Source organism: Sus scrofa, unplaced genomic scaffold (genome assembly GCF_000003025.6).
Source record: "Sus scrofa isolate TJ Tabasco breed Duroc unplaced genomic scaffold, Sscrofa11.1 Contig2118, whole genome shotgun sequence".
NCBI classification, from domain to species: Eukaryota; Metazoa; Chordata; class Mammalia; order Artiodactyla; family Suidae; genus Sus; species Sus scrofa.
In genome coordinates this window covers 128,361-153,942 of record NW_018085025.1, presented here as the reverse complement: position 1 = coordinate 153,942, position 25,582 = coordinate 128,361, and the positions used below count along the sequence as shown (strand labels likewise).

The 25,582-nt window shown below is 43.4% G+C and overlaps 2 long non-coding RNA genes across 6 annotated transcripts in view; both read right to left on the bottom strand.

The window, feature by feature from the left end:
• LOC110258473 overlaps window positions 1–25,582 on the bottom strand; it is a 62,352-nt gene that overhangs the window by 24,134 nt on the left and 12,636 nt on the right. The gene's annotated exons all lie outside the window — the stretch shown is intronic.
• LOC110258474 lies at window positions 17,194–18,912 on the bottom strand. The gene is made up of 2 exons (XR_002341160.1): window positions 18,794–18,912; window positions 17,194–18,682 (listed from the first exon to the last, which is right to left on the bottom strand). It is a non-coding gene; the product is annotated as an uncharacterized LOC110258474 (long non-coding RNA).

Sequence of the window (25,582 nt, the reverse complement as noted above, 5' to 3'; positions counted from 1 at the left end):
ATTTATTTATTATTGTTTTTTGCATTTAGGGTCTCACCCATGGCATATGGATGTTCCCAGATTAGGGGTCCAATCAGAGCTGTAGCTGCCAGCCCCTGCCCCAGCCACAGCAATGTCAGATCTGAGCCACATCTGTGACATACACCACAGGTCACAGCCATACCAGATCCTTAACCCACTGAGCAAGCCCAGGGATTGAACCTGCAACCTCATGGTTCCTAATCAGATTCATTTCTACTAGGCCGCAATGGGTATTCCTATTTGATTTATTAAATTGTGCTCTCCTTCAACTATGTTTTTATGAATTTAAATGTTATGTAATGGTTTTTATGATAGAGGATGATTTAGCTACCTTGCCATAGACCTTAACATGCCCACTTTATTGCACATAGATGCATTTCACTTCCTCTAGAAGTGAGTCTCAGCACTGTGTGCTGATTTTTGAATTTTCTGATGTTTTTCCTGTGTTGCATATTGAGTCATCCTTGCCTCTACAGTTTATTCTATCTGAAAAAGAACAATTGGTAGGCATTCGGACACTCGCTGTTACCCTAACACAGTATCACTGAAATGGTGGGTTTAACAGCATAGTTTTATTTTCCTAGCACATTTTATGAAAAGTAAAAACTTATTAAACATGTTAACTATTGTACCACATAAAATCACACACTAAACTATTATAAATATTCTTATCTAACCCAGAGAAACATCACTGTATAGAATGCTGTTTCAAATGCCTCAGGGGCTGGCAAAGGATATCATTGTATGATGTGTAAGATGAAAAAGAAAGACAATAATGAAAAACAAGAGGAACTAGATATGGCATGATTCCTTTGAAGGACTAAAATTTTACTTGATTAAATATACATGGACAGGACAACAGATTGTTTCATCCAGATTCAGTCAGCTGGACTTGACAGTCATAGAAATAAGGAATATTTACTATGTTTTGATTTGAAAGTTATTCTTATGCCTTTGATTCATCTTTCATCAGGGCTACAACCCATGTTTTGAATGAACAGATTTTAAGGTAAGGTTCACATTGTCTCTACCTCTACTTTCCTAACTCCTCCTTCCTTCATTTTTTTAAAAAGTCAGGTGCTTCCAAACTGTTATGAAAATAATTATACGGGGAGTTCCCTTCCTGGGTCAGCAGTTAACACAACTGACTATGATCCATGAGGATGAGGGTTGTATCCCTGGCCTTGCTCAGTGGGTTGGTGCTCTGGCATTGCCATGAGCTGTGATATAGGTTGTAGATGTTGTTTGGATCCTGTGTTGCTGTGGCTGTGGTGTAGGCTCACAACTGTAGCTCCAAATTGACCCCTAGCCTCTGAACCTCCATATGCCATGGGTGTGGCCCTAAAATGCAAGAAAAAAAAAAGATAATGGAAATTCCCTAATGATAGACTATTGTATAAAAACTAAACTGAACACCCACAAAAGGAAAAAAAGTTAAAACAATTATTTAAAAACATGACAGAAGGCCTAAGAAGTTGACAGACGTAATATGTTTGTGGATTGCAGAACTAGATGTTTTAAAGATGTCAATTCTGCTGAAATTAATTTATTTCCTTAATGCCTTTGCAAATACAACCTCATTGGGGGATTTGGCACCAACTTAGAATGTACTTAGAAAATGCAAAATATGAAGAATAAGTTAGACACTTGAAAAGATTGTCACTGTCAGATATTAAAACTTATACAGGCTAGGGTTTTTGAGACAATGTAGCATTGGTACAAGGGTGGGCACATACATCAGTGGAACAGAATAGAGAACTCAGAAACAGCTCATGATTGTATACAACTGTGTTATATGAGAGAGGTGGCATGTTAGGACAATGAAGACAATATTATCTACTCCATAAATAGAGCTGGAAAATATAATTATCCCTATAGAAAATGATGAAATGGAAGGTATAGTCCATTCATCTACTGGTTAAGAACTTAACATGAACTATAATATTTAAACTCATAGTCTTAAAAACTAGAACTTCTGGAGGTCACTAAATTTGAATTTCAAGACCATCAGAATTTAAATTCAAGAGGAATTTGCAATATTAAGTCTGCCCCATGATTTAATCTTTCCAAAATTCTGTTCACCATATTGACTAAGTATTGACCAAAAAGTAAAAACATAGATTCATTAGCACAAACCAAACAAGGGAGATGTCATCAGTAGATACACACACACACACACACACACACACACATATACATATATATACATATACATATGTACACACATATAGTATTTCAAAATGATTAAAAACTACAAACATCCATACTTCTCATATTCAACACAGCTAATAAAGCCAATGACTCTTACATATGTTTCCTTTCCTCATTCTGTAAAATCCACAGCATTTTTTGGCAACTGTATGATATGGGATCTCAGTTTCCAGACCAGAAATCAAACCTGGGTTGCAGCTATGAAAGCACTAAATCCTAAATATTAGACCACCAGAGAACACTTCCTGAAAATTAAACAAAAACTGAACTTCTTCATTATAATTTGTTCCCATGATGTTAGATTCTCAAACATGCAGGCAAAATTGTATGAGCTGAGTAACACATTTTTGTTTTACTTGTGTCATATAACTGGGATCTGTGGAGATGTGTGGAAAGGTCATCTGCCCTCTCTTCACATGCTTCAAGAGAATTAATTTTCCTATTTGCTTGTGATATGTGCTATGTGTAAAATGAAAAAGAAGAGGTTAAGAAGAAAATGCCCCTCAATGCATTTAGGTACATTATGAAATAGGAAAGGAAATGCCCTAGGCTAGATTATGGGGTGTTTCTGGCATGGTAATTTCACCAATACTGAAAACATAATGCATGCACTAGATTAATAATTCTCCCAAGAACTGAGCTTCTTCAACCCTTTAGTGACATTGAATTTAGACTCAGTTTTGGCCCCACTGTAAATATATTAGGAAATACTTACAAACCTTTAACCTTACTATCCATATTTTAAAAATGCAAAGATAGTGGGAACAAAGATATCCTATTGTTGTTGTGTGGTGGACATGTTAACCAAAGTCCAGAAGTCTATTTGGGAGGTCAAGAAAAGGCAATGCAGTCTCCTGTTACATGAGTTTGGAAGGGGCAAGTTAGTGTAGTCCACATACTGCATGTTAGCAGAATATTCTCATACCTATATGAAGAGACAACACATATAAATATGAAAGAATAAGTTCACAGTTTGGTCTCCATATAGGAGGGGATTTGTCCTGAATCTCTCTTGAGACCAAGGGTAGAAGAGGGCCTTTTCAGAATTTCAAGGTCCTTCTGCCTGGTGTTTGTGATAGGAGCAGGGGAAGGAAGTATCCTGAGGCCTTTGAAAATGCTGTGTGGTTCCTCAGCATAATACTGATGAGAAAGTGATCCAGGAAGGAGAGGAGGAAATGTCAGCTTATCAGGTATATACATATTTTTTTTTTCTTTTCAGGGCTTCACTTGCAGCATACAGAAGATCTGGGGCTAGGGGTCCAATTAGAGCTGCAGCTGCCTGCCTATACCACAGCCAGAGCAACACAGGTTCTGAGCTGCATCTGCAACTTATGCTGCAGCTTGCAGGAATGCTGGATCCTTAACCCACTGAGCAAGGCCAGGGATCAAACTCTCATCCTCACAGACACTACTCAGGTTCTTCACCACTGAGCCACAATGGGAACTCTTGTTAATTTTCTTTCAAAAGTCTATTTGGTATTCTTTTGCCTTTGCCATCCACTTAATAATGTGGATGTCGCTATAGCAGACACATCTATTTCCCATCCTTTGTCATTCTCGGTCACCTCTGACTTGACCTACAGCCATGCTGGTGTGCTGGTAACTTCCCATTTCAGGTGTTTGACTTCTCTTCCTGAGGTCAAAGGATCCTGAAATCATCCTCAGATTATCTTCAAGGTGCTTTGGAAGTGCCTGAGATCTGATGGGCTAAGAAAAGTGCTCAACTAAGAAGGCATAGAACTCAATGGATAAATACCTCAGCTCCTTAGCCTTCATTTGAACAATTCTTCATAGATATTTAAAGGAAAACTTCAAAACATCTTAAGGTGATGGCAACATAGTTGCATACAGAAGATGTGGTCCCTGTATACAATGGGTTGTCACTCAGCCTGAAGAAAGAATGAAATAACACCATTACGATCACCATGGATGGACCTAGAGGTACTCATACTATGCCAAGTTGGAAAGTGAAAAACAAACATCACTTTCATGTGGAATCTAAAATAAAGGATACAAATGACCTCATTTGCAGAACAGAAGAAAAAAAAAAAACTCACAGCGTTTGAAAACAAATTTATGTTTACCAAAGGGGACTTCTGTGGGTGTGGATGGACTGGGGTTTTCACACCGTGGTATTTGGAATGACTTGCCAAAGGGGACCTGGTGCATAGCACAGAAAACTCTACCCAATATACAGTGAAAATCTATCTGGGTAAAGGATCTGAAATAGAATGGCTGTGTGTACCTGTATAACTGAGTCAGTTTGTTATGCAGCAGAAATTATCACAACGTTGCCAATTAAGTATACTTCAAGAAAACTTTTTAAATATGAAAAAATACAGCTGTAATTTACTCATTTTGCATACTTTATTAGCTTTCTTCTTTCTTATCCTCACCATCCCCATTCTGTCATTTTTGCTTCCTAGAATCTTTTACCAAATAAATATCCTATATCCATTACATGTAAACATATATGTCTTTGAAACATATACCAAGTAAACATTATATTGTTCATGACTCAGTCTTCTCTTGGGGAATTTACACTCTGACAACCCAGTCTCTTATATGATGCTAATAAAAAGAGGCCATGGATATCTACAGCACAAATAAAACACTGTGGATGCATGATGGTAAGAGAGAATGGTAAGGTCATGTTCCGGAATCACTGAAAGCCCTACCAAATACTAGGACTATCTGAGGCATAGACACAGTATCAACAACTCTGGCCTGATGATCAGCATCTTTACTTAGCCAGGATCCTAGGTGGAGCTTTAAAGAAATGCTTACTCCACCTTCAGAGTGCTTTGGACCTTGAGTCCTGGTATTTGACTTATAGCATGTAGAAACAAGGTTGTTTACTCCTTTTCAAAAACACAATAACAGTGATGAAAACACAGTCTTTCTGCAGAAGGGATAGTTATGAAAAGATAATTCACATTCATGGTATAGTGTGCTGAGTCTGGCATTGGTGACTAAAACTCATGTCTGTGATTTGAAATTGAAAACAGGTTGATAGTTTTCACTGGAAGGATTCTAGTAATTATGATAATCAGTGCCATCTACTCATCCAAAACAAGAAATGCCTTCTTGTTCCCCCATGTGATTACTAGTCTGATTGCATTCAGAGGAATTTATGGGTGACTCTCCCCATGGAGACAGTGCCCTGGGAACTTGAACATGATTTCATGGTTATTCTGAAAGCATTTGAGAATAGGAAATGATGTCATTGACCTTTGTTAACTATTCAGGGTATATTTGATTTCACTATTGAGGAAACATCTCTTCAATATGATGCACCTGCTTTCTTTGGTTATTAGTTTTATTGCCTTCCCTCAAATATCTGGAGTGATATTTTTTATTGGTTGGATAGATTTGTTTTTGGTTTATTATTGGTTGGATAGAATCACCCACAAATCACTTTAGCATTCAGGGTTTTCCACAATGGCTTCTTCTGAAGTTTTAGATCCAAAGATAAAGATAAACCACATTAAATATGCCCTACAGTTTTTTGAAAGCTTCAAAAGTAATATAAACTCTGAATATGTATATAACTTTATTTTTTAACTTAAAAGTGACTAAATTGAGGCGATTATACTTTGATGCCATACCACAAAATCATCCTCAGTCCTCATTTCCAATCTTACTTCATTTTCACTTCCCCACACAGGTACCTACTCTATTAGGTAAATGAACTGATAGATAAATGAATACTTCTGTGATAGATCTCCAGGGAAGACACCTGATATGAGACAAATAAGCAAAATTAATTCATTTAAATAAATATGGATCTATTTCAAGATTTCATTTCTAAGTATACATTCCCTCATCAGTATAGAAGAATTTCACACTCAGCAATCCAACTTATGAATATGTACTTTTTTGCATATGATAAGTGATTTCAATAAATAAATGAATCAGATTTAACTCTATAGAGTTACAATTGTTCCACTTAATCCATTATTTTAAGTCCAAATACTGGTCTTAACTTGGAATAGAACAATGTAATAAGCACAATCCATGTCAACAACAAAAGTTAAAAGATTAAAATGGAGACAGATAAAAAGGAATCCAAATTAGAAAGGCAGAAGTAAAACTATCCCTATTTGCAGATGACATGATTCTATACATAGAGAATCCTAAAGACTCTACCAGAAAATTGTTAGAGCTCGTCCATGAATTTGGCAAAGTCACAGGATACAAAATCAATACACAGAAATCCACATCATTTCTATACACTAACAATGAAAGAGCAGAAAAATAAATTATTGAAGCAATCCCGTTTACTATCGCATCCAAAAGAATAAAATACCTAGGAGTAAACCTACCTAAAGAGACAAAAGACCTGTACTCTGAAAACTACAAGCCACTCATGAAAGAAATCAAAGATGACACAAAGAGATGGAAAGATATACCATGCTCATGGATTGGAAGAGTTAATATTATCAAAATGACTATACTACCTAAGGCAATCTAAACATTCAATGCAATCCCTATCAAATTACCAAGGACATTTTTCACAGAACTCGAACAAAATATTTTAACGTTTGTTTGGAAGCACAAAAGACCCAGAATAGCCAAAGACATCCTGAAAAAGAAAAATGGAGCTGGAGGAATCAGGCTCCCCAACTTCAGAATATACTACAAAGCAACATTCATCAAAACTGCATGGTACTGGCACAAAGACAGAAACAGAGACAGTGGAACAGGATAGAAAGCCCAGAATTCAACCCACACACCTACAGCAAATTCATCTATGACAAAGGAGGCAAGAATATGCAATGGAGAAAGGACAGCTTGTTCCATAAGTGGTGCTGGGAAAACTTGACAGCCACATGGAAAAGAATGAAATGAGAACACTCCCTAACACTATACACAAAAATAAACTCCAAATGGATTAAAGACCTAGATATAAGACCAAACACTATCAAACTCCTAGAGGAAAACATAGGCCAAACACTCTCTTACATAAATGACAGCAACATCTTCTCAGATCCACCTCTCAGAGTATTGACAACAAAACCAAAAATAAACAAAAGGGACCTAATTGAACTTCAAAGTTTCTCCACAGCAAAGGAAACCCTAAACAACACAAAAAGACAACCCACAGAATGGGAGAAAATCTTTGCAAGTGAATCCACTGACAAGGGATTCATCTCCAAAATTTATAAACAACCTCTGCAGCTCCATACCAAAACAAACAAACAAACAAACAAACAAGCCTATCAAAAAATGGGCAGAAGATTTAAACAGACAATTCTCCAAAGAAGACATACAGATAGCCAAGAAACACATGAAAAGATGTTCAATGTCACACATTATTAGAGAGATGCAAATCAAAACCACTCTGAGGTACCACCTTATACCAGCCAGAATGGCCATCATCCAAAAGTCTACAAACAAAAAGTGCTGGAGAGGGTGTGGAGAAAAGGGAACCCTAGTACACTGTTGGTGAGATTGTACACTGGTGCAACCACTGTGGAAAGCTGTATGGAGATTCCTCAGAAAACTAAACATAGAACTACCATTCGATCCAGATATCCCACTCCTGGGCATCTATCCAGAGAACACCATGACTCAATAAACACATGTACTCCAATGTTCATTGCAGCACTATTTGCAAGAGCTGAGTCATGGAAACAACCTAAATATCCATCAAGAGAGGAGTGGATAAAGAAGATGTCATACATATACACAACAGAATATTACTCAGACACCAAAAAAGAAGGAAATAGTGGCATTTTTAGGAACATGGATGGACCTAGACATGATCATGCGAAGTGAAGTCAGACAATGAGACACCAACATCAAATGCTACCACTTACGTGGAGAAGATAAAAGACAGGACACAATGAACTTCTTTTCAGAACAGATAGTGACTCACAGACTTTGAAAATCCTGTGGTTTGTAAATGAGACATGTTGGGGGGTGGGGGATATACTTAGAGTTTGAGACGGACATACTATAAAATTTGGCTGTGATGATTGTTGTATACCTATAAATGTAATAAAATTAATTATGTAATTTTAAAAAAAGATTCACCAGCAGAATGAAACCATCGGAGATCAGGGCAATCAGAACAGTGACTACCTCAATAGAGCCCACAAAGTCGAAGGGGTGAAGCTGGTCTGTGTGAGGGTCAGAGCAAGAAATGGCCAGGAGATGAGGGATATCACAAAAGACACGTCTAATTTCATTGGATGCACAGAAGGATAGGGTAAATGTAGCCATGGTCTGTACAGAAGTATGCAAGAGGACCCCAGACATAGGAAGCAACGATGAGTGTCACATAGACTCTACGTAACATGCTAACCAAATACACTAGTGGGTTGTAGATGGCTTCTTAGCAATCATATGCCATGGCAGCCACAAGAAAGCATTCTGAGGTCCCAAAACTGATACACAGAAACATCTGCGCTGCACACCCATGATATGAAATGGCTGTATTTTCTGACAGGAAATTGGAGTGCCAACAGAGGAATAGCAGGCATCCAAGAATGGCAACACACTCTGAAAATAGCTCATAGGATTGTGGAGCCAAGAATCTTCAATGACCGGTATAACCAATCCCAAATTTCCTACCAATGTAAAATGATAAATTGTTAGAAAAAGGAAACATAGGAAGACATAACTCAAAATCATCTGTGAAGTCCATCGAGATAAACACAGTGACTTCGGTCATATTTTTTCTGATTCCTGTCTAAATTGTAAAGTGATGTCAACCATGAACTTTCAAATTTCCTTTATAGAATCAAAGCAATGCTTTTAAAACTACAACCCATCCTCTTACATCCTTTGTTTCTTCGAAGCGCATATGGATACTTTTGGCAGTGACAGAATAGGCAGTGATGAAGAAGAAACTCATGGCTGGGCTGAAGGACAACACTCATCTGCAGCAATGCCTGGAAAGACTCTGCCAGGAAACAGAGGGATGGAAGCAGAGAATGCGGGTCCTGAGGGGACAGAAAGATGTGCTGGCACGTTTACACACACGGAGCCGGCGGGTCCTGGAGGAGAAAGGGAGCCAGCTGCCATCTCTGGCTGAAAGCACCCTGAAGACCACCCATTGGCCTGAGCCCTGGGAAGCAGAGGGAACCCAAGTGGCAGACGACGACCAGCCCCCGGCACGGCGGCCGCAAGCCCATTGGAAGCGTCTCAGGGACCCTGGGCACGGCGAAGGGTCCCTGCAACGGCACGAAGAGCACATCGAGGCCATCTCCAGAAAACGGCCTGAAGACCATCCACTCAATGGAGAGCTGGCGGGACAAGTACAAAGGCTCCAAGCCGAGTGCGCGTCCTTGCAGGCGGACACACGCAGCTGGAAAGGGAGATTCAGGAGCTTCGGCTCCAACTCAGGATGCTGCCTCAATTACATGAAGAGCACCTCAAGCTGCTCCTCAGAAGATCCATTGAGGAGGAGGCTCGTGGCCTCGCCTTCCAGAAGAAATGCCCCCAGGTGTTCAGGCGCCTGGGCTCTCTGTGTCAGCAGGGCAGAGTCTACAAGAAGCGAGCGGAAGACGTGGGCAGAGAGGTGGCCAGGACCGCTGTCTCTTACCAGAACGGGATCCTCTTCCATGAGACAAGAGCCCACGAAACAGGGATGGCAGCTCTGTGGGCGGAGAGACAGCTCCTGCAGCTCAGAAGGGAAAACGCGGCCATGAGACAAAGGCTGGCCCACCTCCACTTCGAGCTCCAGCCTTGCCCCAGCAGGGTTGTGGTGCCTGCTGTCCCACACAGGGCCCACAGGTGCCCGCAGTCCCGGGCAACCCCTCGCTCCTCAGCTTCCCCAGGAAGCGGGACGCTCGCACCGGGAGGGCTCGGCCTTCCCAAGTCCCACCCAGGTTGGATGCCTTGGTCAGACAGACAGCTGGGTCGAAACACCACCGCCACGCCGAGACCTACACCTGTGACATCGCCCTAGACAGGGACAGTGGATCTCTCCCTTTCCAGTCCAACTGCTCTCTTGAGCTGATGCTCTCCCTCCTCCCAGTTACGTCTGCTGGCACCAGCGTGCCTCATCGGAATTGGCTCCAAAAGGCCAATATCATTTCGTAACCTTCTCAGGAATACCTGCATATTGGATTCCTGGGCCCTCACATTGAACGTGGATAAGGATTGTGTTTTGATTTCAATAAAAGGTCCCCTTGTCACGAAACCATTGTGGCCGTCTCACATTCATCCTTTCAACTCACAAAGCTTCGTTGAATAGGAGAGGAAGTGTGAGAAATTGGGGAAAGGAACTTCATCTTTCCCCTCATGCATCCTCACTGTGGTATGGTTTAGTTGTTGTTGTGTGTTTTTTTTTTTTTTTTTGATTGTTTGTTTTGGTTCCACAGATGCCAAAGAAGGCCAAATGAAGCCGCCAAACCCAAAACCGACCGATGCCTTCCCCTCCCTTTCTCCTGGCACCAGGGAGGCCTTCCCCAATCTGGCTCTGACCATCCGGGGGCTTCTGTGGAGAACTCCAAGCCTGGCTTCTTCCCTCCTCGGGGCACCTGCACTGGCCGTTCTGGCTGCTGGCCTCTCCCCATGGCTGGGGCCCTATCGTCCAGCCTCAGCTCAAAGGCCACCTCCTCCAGGACGCCTTCTCTGGCCACCATGCTGAAAGGGGTGGCCCTCCCCCACCCGGAGAACCTCCCTCTCACACAGGGCCTTCAGTGCACGGCTGCTGGCCAACATCACCCCCGCTGCTCTTTGCTGACGGCTTGAGTGCCTGTGCGACAGGTCACCTCCAACTGGATGGCAGCCTGCAGCTCGGTGGGGCTGGGACCTTGTCAGGCTGGGGGACCCCTTAGCCCAGCATGCAGGACAGAGGGTAGGTGGGAAACAGGCAGGGCCCAAATGGGTGGAGGAAGGCGGTTTGGAGAAGTGCTTGGACCCAGGGACTTCCGTCTCGACCCCAGGGCCTAGATGAGAGCACCAGGGCACACTGTGCTCCAGGTGGACCAACACAACCAGGCCCACCTCAAGAGGCCCTCCCCAAGTGCAGACCAGAAAGGAGAGCAGGGCTCTCCAGGCTGTGGTCCCCTGTGTCTTCTCAGGGGGTCCCAATCCTTCCCTCACCCCCACCACAGCCTGAATCCACCTTCCTCTCACAGCTCCGACATCTGAGAAGAAAGCTCATGAACGGGATTAGAGTGGAATCCTTGGAGGGAAATGGAGAAGGCTCACGGTGACTCCTCCATGAGACGATGTGCCTTTGTCTGGTGAGATGAAGTTAGGCTGTGTCAGATGGGAGCTTGTCCGTGTGTGTGTTGGGGTGTGCGGGTGAGTGTGTGGTGTGAGTTGATGTGTGTGTGGATAGATGTATTACATCACGGAGGTGTATGGATACACGTATGCCTGTACCTACACTGAAAAGGCAATAAATACAATACATCATATGTATGTTAGGATGCCATATATATTCCTTTTCCCCAGGAGAAGTTCAGTGTCCTTTCCAAGCAAACCACTCTGCAGTCGACAAGCAGGAGCCTGACGGGACACGGCACTTTTTTCTTTTTCGGCTGTACCTGCGGCATGCGGACGTTTGGGGGCCAGAGGGAGTGTCCGAGCCGTATGTGCAGCCTAGGCCGGAGGTATCAAGAGCAATGCTGGACGCTGGACCCCCTGCTCTGGTCCAGGGATAGAACCAGCAATGCCACAGACACACGCCAGATCGCGAACCCGCTCTGCCACAGCAGGAACACCTCATGACCTGTTTGCAGAGCAAGCATACTTGGCCCCCCAAGGAAGGGCTCCATGACGTTCTGGCTGGGATGGCTCCTCAAAGGAGAGTCAAGAAGGCATGGGAGTCAACACCCCAGCTTGTGTTCCAGTCACTCCAGGGATGCACCAGAGGCTCCAGGTCCTGTGGTCAGGTGCGGAAATGCACACAAACCCACCCAACTCTCACAGAAGCCCTCTGTGTGTCACAATGGTTCCCGTTGGTCGCATGGGTATACTAATTCTGGGTAACATGACCCTGTCCAGGATTCATATAACCGGTGGGCAGCAAGGCCAGAATGAGATGACAGAAAGCCCGTTTGTTGACTCCATGCTCCAAACCATTTCTGTTAAATTGGGGTGCCCAAGAAGCAGGATCAACCCCCCCCCCGCCTTAACTTGAGGTTATCTTCTTTGCTCCGACCCGTGTCACCTAGAAGGACTCAGTATAGAGAGGTCTTCCAAACTGTGCCACATGAGTCCCCACTGTGTCTCAGCAGAAGGGAATCTGACTCGTAACCATGAGGGCATGGGGTCAATCCTTGGCACTGCTCAGTAGGCTGAGGAGCCAGCATTGCTGTGACCTTCGATTTGAGTCTTGAACATGTCACAGATCCGGCGTTGCTGTCCCTGCAGTGTCTGCCCACAGTTGCAGCTCTGATTCCCTCCACAGCCTGGGCCCTTTTAAGTTCCATGGGTGTGGCCCTAAGAGAGTGATAAAAAGTCCAAAATTTTACACCACACTAGGAACAAGAGCCATGGCAGTGACAACACCAGATCCTGATTCTGCTGAGCCATCAGAGAACTGCTTTGCATCTGTTCACAGCAATATTTTTTTCGTCCTATTCCACATTCACAAAATTAGATATCCTTGGGCCTGTATCCTGATCCTCAGCACCAAAACCATGTCGACAGTTAATCCTTGGAAATGGCCCTTAGCATTGGTGCTCACCCAACCTCATTATTTGCCACTCACATTAGGACTCTTGCCCTCTGATCATCTACCAGGTTTCATTCAAGGAAAGTGTCAGAAGGGCAAGGCTGAAGCACCAATGACAGTGAAGTCTATCACCTTACAGTATCATCAAGTTCTCCACATAACCATCCAACAAATGGATTCAACAAGGTTCACACTACTCTACTGTAAAAGCCAACCAAGGAGCCAACACACTTGATCAATGATTCTAGCCCAACAGCTTTTACTATCTTCCTTGTTTCACTGAGGTATCTGGGGACTAAACCAGAAACCATCAGTAATTCATTCAGTCAGAGTAAGTATGTTACTGATCACACTGCCAAACAGCGACCATAATTGAAAGATGAAAAAAAAAAACCAGGATTCCTTCCCTCAGGATGCTGACCACTGAATAAAATGCACACACACACACACACACACACACACACACACACACCACACACGCATGCACCATACACTTCAAGATAGGACTAAACACCTGAGACAGCTACAAAGATGCTTCTACCAGAGATCATGATAAAAAAAGCAGTTGCTTATAAAGGGCACAACAGATTTTTTCTCCTGTATCGGACCTGCTGATCCCAAAGAGCGTGGATTCATTTTTTTCACACTCTATATCCCCCAGAACCTCTCACTGACCATTTTCCTTCTATGGACCTCAGGCTTTCTGGAATAATTGCTGAAAGGTGACCAAATGATGCCTCCCAGTCACCTTTATGGACCTCTCTTTTCTCTGCACACAGCTAAGATGTTGGCCACCCCACTGTTTCTTAAAATGCCATTCCCTACCCTCTCTCCCTCTTTCAGATGACCTGACACAAGCACTACCCCATCCCAACCTAGACCAAAATGCACCCCACTGGAAAACCTTAGGAAAGCTAACCCAAATATCACCAAAAACATATGAAAATGCACTGATTCCATACCTACATAAATATAGACAGACACACAGAAACACATAAGTAGACGCAATGTGGAAAATAGCAAGCAAGTGCCAAAAGCCACAGACTTTTCCAAATGTGCCATCTAGGAATGAACTTCCTAAATGACCAACGTCCAAACACATAGCCAGCGAGGAAGTGAGCCAAACAACCAAGCACCAGGCCAGCCAAGCACCAACCTCAGAGGTCCAGACCTTCCCAAATTCGAGCCCATGCTGGGAATGCTTCTCATTGACTCTTTGGGGACACCCGCTTCCCAGAGAAATGACAGCCTGACCTGGATATGGGCTCCTGAGGAAAGTGGAGACAACCTACTTCATGAACTGACATGCAGAGAGACAAGCAGACTATGAACTGACAACGACGAGACCAGGACACCAGCATCCAGGGAAGAAGAGGATCTGTGGAGGATTTCTGCTCAGGCACATCTGAAAAGGAGGCTTTGGGCACTCATGGGGCCCAGCCTGCCCATCTGCCAGACAGCCCTGGGATCCCAGAGGACCTGAAGGTTGCCTCTGGCCAGGTTCAGTCCAGCCCAGGCTGCTGGGGTGCCCTGGGCCACCCTGCAGTGGGGTCAACTGCCGAGCAGGCACCACCCCATCCGAGGTCAGCAGCCAGGGTGTCTCCTCTGAGCCCGGGGACTCCAGGAAACCAAAATGGACAAAAATATCTTGACACTGGTCCAACCAAAACATCTATAGCCCCATGGGGAAAAGGGAGCAAAGATAAGGGCACAAGAAAGGCCAAGAGGCTGACTAACCTCCACAAAGGGATCTCACCTGACCTGGGACCAGGTAGGAGGCACCCAGTGGGGCTCCTGAGGATAGGAGGCCAAAATTCAGGCCCACTGGGGACGTGACAGCACTGCCAGCTGCCCAACTGCCACCCTGGGGGATCCAAGAGAGATCCCTGCCAGCCAGAGGAGGGACCCAGGGCTAGAGGAGGCAACAGGAAGGCAGAGGAGACAGAAGGAGAGAAGGGAGTGGGCCCAAGACCAACAGGGCAACACCCACAGGAGAGAGGTCTGCCACACAAAGCAACCTAGGGAGGGGCCTGCTTACCTTGGTGACCCGCATAGGTTGACAATGCCTTGCTGCCAACTGGGGCCTGGGGAAGATAGGTGAGGGATGGTCAGCATCCTGGACCCCCAGCCAGGGCCCTGCCCAGGGTCCACGCCAGATGGGAGAGTGTGGCTCGAACCCTCTCTGGCTCACACCTCTAGCTCTGGCTCCTGGGCGGGCAGACAGCAAGTGAGCCTTGTGACATGCCACACTTCTGGGTTCACTCAGCAGGAGACATGCGCCTGCAAGCAGCACAGCCAGGAAGCAAAGGGGCTGGTCTAACAGCACAAAAGGAAAGCTCACAGGGGGTGGAACCAGGGCTCAGGACTCCTGCTGCCTTGGGCCTGTCTCCTGAACCTCAGCCCCAAAACCACTTGGATAGCTAATCCCTGGAAATGGTCCCTAGCATTGGTGCTCAACTAACCTCAACATCTGCAACACATATTCAGACTCTTGCCTCTGATCATCTACCAGGTTTCATTTAAGGAAAGCCTAGGAAGGGGAAGGCTGAATCACCAACGACAGTGCAGTCAGTCACCTTACAGTACCATCAAGTGCTCCACATACCCATCAAACAAATGGAGTCTACATGGTCACTCTACTCCATGGTCAAAGCCAACCAAGGAGCCAATGCACTTGATCAATGGTTCTAGCCCTACAGCGGAAGTTGTTTTTCTGTTTTGTTTGTGACCTTGGGGCCTAAATCGGCAACCATCAGTCAGTCGGTCATTCACCATAAGTGTTGTTTTATAGATAGCTTGTGCCAAACACAGTCCACAAGTCAAAGATGAATGAAACCATGTTTCTGTCCCTCAGGAAGCTGACCACTGTCTACCACAAATAACAAAACCAAGAAATAAAATCATACATTCATGATACTGCTCAAGATGGGACTAAACCCTTGAGACAGCTACCTACATAGATACTGCTCCCATCATTCAGAAAAAAAGGAGTTGCTTACAGAAGGCACAACATATTTTTCACATCTAACAGAACTGCTGATCCAAGGAGCATGGGTTCCTTTTTTTCATACTTGCTCTCCCCCAGGATGTCCCACTCACCGTTTTCCTTCCATAGACCTCAGACTCTAATGAATTCTTCCTGGAATGTGACTGATGGATCCCTCTGCATCCCCTTGATGGGCCTCTCTTTCCTCTGTACACAGCTTAGATATTGGATGCCCCATTGTTTCAAGTGCGATCATCTCTCACCTTTCGTCTTTCCAATGACCTGACACAACCACTAACACCATCCCAACCAAGACCGCAATGCACCCCATTGGAAAACCTTAGGAAAGCTAACACAAATTCCACCAAACATATATGAAAACCCACTGATTTCATACATACATACCTACATACATACATTCAGACATAAATAAATAGAATCAGTGCTTTAAAATATCCAGCAAGTTCCAAAAGCAACAGACTTTTCACAAAGTACCATCTACACAAAAACTTATTAAACGCTCCAATGTGCAAACACTTAGCAGGCAAAGGAGCAAGCCAGACAACCAACCAACCACCAACCATCAAACTCCAATTTCCACACTCTCCCAATTTAGAACACTGGGAAGAATTTTCAATGATGTTGGGGAAAACAGTGTCCCAAAGAAACCATAGCCTGCTCAGGATATCAGCTCATGAGGAAAGTGGAGACCACCTCCTTCGTTCACTGATATGCAGAGATTCCAGCAGAATATTAACTGACAATGATGAGACTAGCAAACCAGGATCCACAGTAGAAGAGGATCTGTCATGGATTAATGCTCATGCTTTGTGTGCTAGGGGGGCCCACCCTACCCAGCCTGCAAACAGCCCCGAGAACCCAGGGGGCCTGAAGCTCGCCCCCAGCCAGGTTCGGACCAGCCCAAGCTGCCTGGGTGACCTGTGCATCCACCTGCCTGTCTGGAGACACACCAGGCCTCCGGTCTCCATCTTGAGCTGAAAACCCATAGCTCATGTGTTAAGCTGATGTTCCTTTCCCTTGTTTTTACATATCTATTAGAGGATTTTGATTTATGGTTACCTTGGGTTTCATATATGTTGATCTATATCAATGTCTAGTTGTTTTAAACTGATACTCATTGAAGTTCAAATAAGTTCTAAAAGATCTACTGTTTTATGCCCTCCCCCATATTTTCTGTTTTTGATGTCCTCTTTTCCATCTTCTTATCTGTCCCCTAACTATTTGTCATAGGTGGAGTTGATTTTATAATTCTTTTCAAACATTCATAGTAGCTTATTTAAGTGGTTTCATTCACAGCCTTTTGTATGTTTCCTTCTTTCTTTTTTTTTTTTTTTTAGGGCTATGAACACAGCATATGATTTGACACCAGAGCTGGGGGTGGAATCACAGCTGCAGCTTCTGGACCACACTTCAGACACAGAAATGCAACATCTGAGCCACATCTGTGACCCGTGCTGCAGCTTGTCCCTATACCAGATCCTTAACACAGTGAGGCTAGGAATTAACCATGCAGCCTCCTGGATATGAGCTGGGTTCTTAACCTGCTAAGCCACAATGGGAACTTCCATTTTTTGCCTTTAAAGTCGGATTTTCCCCTTGCTATCCATTCTTATCTATCTTTTGTCTTTTTTGGGAGCTACACCTGTGGCCTATGGCAGTTCCCATGTTAGGGGCCAGTGGAGCTGTAGCTGCCAGCCTGCACCATAGCTCAGGGCAACACAAGGTCCTTAATCCACTGAGTGAGGCCAAGGAACAAGCCCATGTCCTCATGGATATGAGTCGGGTATGTTACCAATGAGCTGCAATGGGAACTCCCATTATTTCTTGTAGTCTTTTCTTTTTCACTGCAAGAAGACCTTTGAATATTTCTTATAATGTCAGTTGAGGACTGATGAGCAGATATAGGGAGGGGTTAACATACTTGAAAAACAATTGCAACCACATATCCAAACCAAACACTAATTCACCAAAACCAAAAAGAAGAGAAAACAACCCTAAAGTAAAAGGAAATCATCCAAGAAAGAAAGAATGAAAAAGATAAGAAAGGAATGAAACAAAGTGAAACACTAACTCAACTGGGACATGAGTTTTAAAACACAATAAATACATATTTTTCAATAATCACCTTAAATGTCAATGGACTGAATACTCCAATCAAAAGACAGTGGCAGACTGGATTAAAAAACAAAAAGCCTACAATATGCTGCCTCCAAGAGACACAACTGAGGGCAAAGACCCATATAAACTGAAACTGAGGGAATGGAAAATGATATATCATGTGAATGGAAAAGACAAGGAAGCAAGTCTTTGTAACATTCACCTCAGACAAAGTAGGCTTTAAAACAAAGGCCATAAAGAAAAGCAAAGTAGGACACTAATGATAAAAGGAAAATGTAAGAGGATATTACAATCATCAATATATATGCCTCTAAAATAAGAGCACTCAAATACATAAAATTAATACTAACAGACATAAAAAGACAAATTGAGGGGGATACAATAAGGTTAGAGGAGATTTTAACACCCCACTCACATCAATGCACAGGTCCTTGGGACTGAATATCAGTAAGCCAAACAAGATCTTCAATGACACAAAAGAAACATTACGCTTAATGATATTTTCAGGACTTTATACCCAAATGTATACATTACATCCAAAACTATCAGAATATACATTCTTTTCAAGTGCATGTGGAATAGTCTCATGGACTCACTGCATATGGGGGCATATAACTGAAGTCAACAAATTTCAGAGTAAAGAAATTTCTTCAAGCATCTTCTCTGACCACAATGGCATGAAACTAGAAATCAACCACAGGACAATAAAATAAGACTACATGGAGACTAAACAACATGCTACTAAACACACACAATGGGTCAATGAGGAAATCGAAAGGGAATTTTAAACATACCTTGAGATAAATGACAGAGAAAACACAATCAGTCAAAATCTATGGGATGCTGCAAAAGCTGTTCTCAGAGGGAAGTTCATAACAATACAGTCCTTCCTCAAAGAAGAAGAAAATCATCTTCTACCTCCTAAAAGCATTAGAAAAAGAAGAACAAACAAAAAAGAAAGTCCTCAAAAGGAAGGAAATCATAAACATCAGAGAGGAAATCAAGACAATAGAGATTCAAAAAACAACAGCAAAAATTAAGAGAACCAACAGCGGTTCTTTGAAAGGGTAAAACAAAACTGACAAAACTCTGGACAGACTCACCAAGAAGAGGAAAGAACTCATATCAACCCAGTGAGAAATGGAAAAGAAGACATCTCAACAGATACTACAGAAACACAAAAAAACAAAAGAGAACACGATGAACAATTAAAATGCTAACAAATTTGACAACCAGAAGAAATGGACATTTGAGACACATGAATTCTTCCTATCAAGGAGAAATAGATATGTTGAACAGAATTATCATCAAAAATGAAATCAAATATGTAAGAATAACATTCACTACAAGCAAAAGTTCAGGACATGATGGCTTCAGGAGCAAATTGTACCAAACATACAAGAAGGAATTTAGACTCATCCTTCTTAACCTTCTCCAGAGGGTGCAAGAACAAGGAACACTCCCAAGGACATTCGATGAAGCCACCTTCACCCTCATAGCAAAATAAGACAATGACATTACCAAAAAGAAAATTATAGGCCAGTATCTTTGATCCATCGAAACGCAAAAATTCTCAACAAAATTTTAGCCTACTGAATCCAACTACATATAAAAAAGATCATACACCATGACCATGTGGGATTCATCCCAAATTCACAAGGATGAGTAAGCATGTACAAAACATTCAATGTCATACACCACATTAAAAAAAAGGAGAGTTAAAAACCAGAAGAGAAGTTCGACAGCTACAGAAAAAGCATTTGAAAAAAATCCATCTTCCACTCATGATAAAAAAAACTCTAACCAATTTGAGTAAAGAGGGAATATGTCTTAACATAACAAAGGTATATTATCTTTATATCCAATAAAATCCTCAATGGGGAAAAGCTGAAAGCCTTCCACTAAAATATGGAACCAGACAAGGATGCCACTCTAACCCCTTTTATTCAACCTAGTATTAGAACTCAAAGCCATGGTAAGCAAACAAACCAAAATGAAAGGGAATACGAGAGGTAAAACTCTGACTCTATGCAGATGACATGATAGCTAGAGCAAAAACCCTAAGGGCTCCACACAAAAGCTACTTGAACTGAATGACGGATTCAGCCAAGTTGCAGGACACAAACTATCACTCAGAAATTGGCTGCATTTTGGTATACTAACAATGAAATATTAGAAAAGGAATATAAAAATACAATGCCTTTTCTTTATTTATTTTTGTCTTTTGCCTATTCTTGAGCTGCTCCCACGGCATATGGAGGTTCCCAGGCTAAGGGTCTAATTAGATTTGTAGCCATCGGACTATGCCAGAGCCACAGCAATGCAGGATCTGAGCCACATCTGTGACACACACCACAGCTCATGGCAATGCTGGATCCTTAACCCACTGAGCAAGCCCAGGGAATGAACCTGCAACCTCACTGTTCCTAGTCAGATTTGTTAACCACTGTGCCATGATGGGAACTCCTAAAAAGCCTTTTAAAATCAAGCCCACCAACACTGAATACCTAGGAATAAACCTGACCAAGGAGGTAAAAGACTTTTATGCTGAGAACTATTAAACATTATTCAAGAAAAATAAAGAGGATACTTACAAATGGAAAGATATTCCATACACCTTGATTGGAAGAATTCATATTGTTAAAATGGCCACAGTACCCATAGCAATCTGCAGGGTTAATGCAATCCCTTGCCAATTACCCATGACATCTTTCACAGAACTAGAACAAATGATCTGAAAATTCACGTGGAACCATTAAAGACTGAGAATGGTCTACAAAAATTCTAAGGGAAAACAACAACAACAATAACAACAAACATCCAGATGCATAACTTTTCCAGACTTTAAACAATACTTCAAAGCTACAGTAATCAAGGCAGTGTGGTACTGGTAAAAAAAAAAAAAAAAAAAAGACATGGAGATGAATGGAACACAATAGAGAGCCCAGAAATTAACAAAGACACCTAAGGTCAATTCACTTCCAACAAAGAAGGCAAGAATACAAAACTGGAAAAAGACACTCTCTTCAGCAAGTGGTGCTGGGAAAACTGGAGAGCTAGGTGTAAATCAAGGAAAACACAACACACCCTTGCACTGTGCACAAAAGTAAACTCAAAATGGCTCAATGACTTAAAACTAAGACAAAACACTCTAAAACACCTAGAGGACAACACAGGCAAACATTCTCTGACAGTGTGCATACAAATATTTTCTTAGGCCAGTCTCTTAAGGTATTAATAGAAAGAGAAACAAAAATAGACCAATGGGATGTAAGCAACTTGAGAGCATTTGCACAGCAAAGGAAACCAGGACAAAATCAAAAAGACAACCTACAGAATGGGAGAAAATAGTTGCAAAGGCTGCAACTGACAAGGGCTTCATCTACAAAATAAACCAACAACTCACAAACTCAACAGCAAAACAGCAAACAACCCAAGTTATTAATAACAGGCAGGAGACCTATATAGACATTTCTCCAGAGAAGACATGCAGATGGGCAATGGACATAGGAAAAATTGCTCAACATCACTACTATTAGAGAATGGCAAATAAAAAATGACAATGAGATACCACCTCACACCAGTCTGAACGGCTACCATTTATAAAGAAGTCTACAAATCACAAATGCTGGAGAGGGTATGGATAGAAGAGAACCTGCCTACACTGTTGGTGGGAATGTAAATTGGTACACCCAGTATGGAAAATGGTATGGACATACTTCAGAAAACTAAATCTAGAACACCATAGGATCCAGCAATCCCACTCCAGGCCATATCTGGACCAAGCTTTCATTAAAAAAGATCAATGCACCAATGTGTTCACTGCAGCACTATTCACAGTAGCCAAGACATAGAAACAACCTAAAAGCCCATCTACACATGAAAGGATTAAGAAGTGGTACTTATACACAGTGGAATACTACTCAGCCACAAAAAAGAACTAAATAATGCCATTTGCAGCAAGAGGGATGGAACTGGAGACTCTCATACCAAGTGAAGAAGTCAGAAAGAGAAAGACAAATGTCATATGGTATCACTTATGCCTGGAATCTAACATATGGCACAAATGAACCTACCTACAGAAAAGAAACAAGTTCATAGACATACAGAAGAGACTTGTGGGTGCCAAGGAGAAGGGGGTGGGTGTGGGATGGCATGGGTCTTTGAGGTTAGTAGATGTCAACCATTGCCTTTGGAGTGGATAAGCAATGAGATCATGTTGCATATCACAGGGAACTCTATCCAACCACTTGTAATGGAACAGGAGGGTGGATGGTGTGAGAGCAGAAACTGACACAACATTGTAAATCAACTATAATACCTTTCAAAAAAGTTATATGCACCCATAAGCTCATGGCAACTTAATTGACAGTATCCAATATAAGGAGGTCAACAAAATCTCTACTGATTTGTGAATTCATTTGTGAAAGAGGTTGGGGGGTAGAGAGTATGGACATAAAAAGAATGTGAGACAAGGACAAAGCCAGAAAGAATGACAGAGAAAGAGCAGAGAGAAAGAGCACCGAGAGACAGAAAGAAGGAACACAGGGAAAGGGGAGATAGTAGAACTCCCACAATTATCCTGAGCTGATCTATATGTTAGAACCCAGTCACCAGAGTCCATCCACTCTGGAAAGCTGAGGGTTACATGCGGATGGTTGAACTGGAAGCAAGAACGCCCCAGGAGCCATTGTGGGGGCAGCATGCCACAGAGGCTGAGAAGAGGCACTTGGACTTGAACCTAAATATATCAGGTGGACCTGGAAGGTTGTGTGCCAGAGGGGTGATCCCTGAATTTTATTGAATGTCAACCCTCCCATGGGGGGACTAGGAAATAAGAAGAAATGGGACTTTCTCTAGATCCTAGAGCAGACCCAGGCCTGTCTCTCTTGTATTTTGGGCTATGCCAGCCCTTTAGGTCACCTTTCCTTCACCAAGTGTATGCATGAGCTCCATGGCATTACCAGCCCAGTGGGTTTTAAAGGCTCTGTCAGTTGTTCTCATTCTATGCACCTGATGGCTTCCATGGGAAGTAGAGGGTGGAATGACCTCCACTGTGCAGAGGGAGGATGGGGAGATCCTGAGAGGAATGTAGCTGGTCCAGGCTCACATGACTGGTAAGCAGGAGAAGCTGGGTCTGAAGCCAATTGTATCTTCAGAGTTGGGGCCCTGGTGGCACCCAGGCCTCTTAGAAATTTGGGGGTGGGCTGTGTGTGTGTCAATGGGCTGGGACTTGGCCTGCAGTCCAGGATGAGCAGTCAGCATCCCAGATATGTCATTGGGAATCATTCTGTGAGGAAGCCTGGGTAAGGAGACTCAGGCAGTGACCTCATGTCCCTGGCAAGAAAGGCCAAGAGAACTTACAATCTGGGTAACAAGGGACCCACACTCTAGACAAGACCCCTTCACAGTTGACTTCATTGGAGAACCTCAAGGGAACATGTGGTATTGTGGCCTTGGGGAAGCCATCCGTAACAGCTGGTTTCAATGGTTGTAGGCACTGGGTCAGGTCTCACTTGAGGTGCCTATGACCCTTTGCCCAGAGGAAACCAAAGGCCCAAACGGAGCCCAAGGGTAGGGAAGTCCAGGCCAGGCCACTACTCTGATCTCAGCTAGGTAGCCCTCTCTGCCCTCCCAGTATGTGTGGAGGTGGGGGCAGGGAGGGTTGAGGAGGAGTGGGTCTGCCTCTAGGCTGATGACAGGTCAGAAGCCTGGTGAGCCAGTCATGTCCAAAGCCCAGGTCAAAGCTGGCTGCTTGAGGACATGGAGAGCTAGAGCAGCATCCTTCAGGCCAAGCTTTATCCCAAGACCTCTAGGAATACCTCTTTCTACCTGGGTGGATATCTGAACAGACACACATATGGACCTGATTTGGAGGAAGGTCGTGTGGGCAAAAGCAGCAGTGAGGATGGTCAGGTGGGACTCTGATACCTCTGGGGTGGACTGACTGCTGGTCTTGTGGGTGCAGATCCCCACACCAGAGCTTGGCGATGGTCTGGTTGATGGGGAAACCCAATCTCTCTCTGTGAGTGAGGGGCTGGTGAGCCACACCACCACTGAGGGCCAGTTCACACCTGTGTCTGCATCTGCTCCTGCAGGAAACCCAGAGGCAAGACAGTATCCACAACTCCTGCAGGGGGAACATGCACCTGCTCCTGCAGGAGATCCACAGCAAGGTCAGGATCCACAGCAACAAGAAGAAACTGCACCTGATGCTGCAAGAGACCCAGAGCCTGGTCAGGATTCCCAGCTCCTGCAGGGAGAACCAGCACCTGTTCCTGCATTAGACCCTCAGCCCAGTGAGGACTGACCACCCCTCAAGAGAGAACATGCTCCTGGGCCTGCACGAGAACAAGATCCAGGTACAGAACTAATACTCCTGGTGGGTGAACCTGGAACTACTATTCCTCCTGTTCCTGCACTGGTAGGAGCCACATCAGCAGTCACTGAGCCCATGGGCCCAATGCCTCTGCAACCATTCTCACTGTCCGCTCTAGTTCCACACCATCGACCCTCTCACCAACCCGATCTTTATTTCATTCTACACGACATATTTTCTGTTTTTATTTATTTGATTCTCTTTCTTTCTTTTTGCTGTCATGTTATTCAGCTTCTATATATTTAAGTTCAAAATAAAACATTAGAAATAATAGTAATAATAATAAAATTTAAGTTTAAAATAACATTGAAGCATTTTCCATTTTAAACGGTGTCATTCAGATGCATTCCCAATGTGTGTCACCATCACCACTGTCTAGCTTCAGACTATTTCATTCCCCAAAATAAAACCAAAGCAGAGTCCCCATTCCCCCATCCCCCAGCCCCTGACAACTTCGAATCCTTCTTTCTCAGCATCTTTCCCTATTCTTGCTGTTTCCTGGAATGAATCCATACAAACTCTGTCTTTCTCTCTCTGCCCACATATTTTAAGAGGGCAGAGAAGGCCTGAACATGCCTGTGCTCCAAAATCCTCTCAAAACAAATGTTCTAACAAGAACCTGAGCAAACACATGCAATTCCAACAAGAGGCCATGCACATGGCTAGTCTCTGTTAGAAATGCCTGACCACTCTGAGGAGAACACACACAAATGTAAACATTATGGAGACAGCATTGGTTATCATCAATCTGGCAGGTTGTTAGTTGGGTGACCACCAGCCCAGGTGACAATGTGAGGATGCAGAGCACCCCAGGAGATCTCCGAGGGAATCATGAACAGTCCACTCTGGGAGAAAAGTGTGCAAGACCCAGCAAAGTCCCAGGGGTGTACCCCTTTCCTAGAATTGGGTTTCCTTAGAGTTGATCCCACTAAAATTTGTGCTCAAATCTTTAAACACGTCTTTTCATGTGAATCCATCACAGCATGAGTTCACACAGTAGGGGACTGGAAAGAACACAGATTTTTATGGGAGGGGATGGGATCCATGAATTCTGCTCCAATGAACAAATGAAGACTGTGCAGTTCACAAAGGGGGTGCTGAATCTCAACCAGTTAACAGGGGATACACATTTTAAAAAAAATTATATGCACCCCTATGCTCATGGCGGTAAATTGACAATATGCAATACATGGACATTATATGC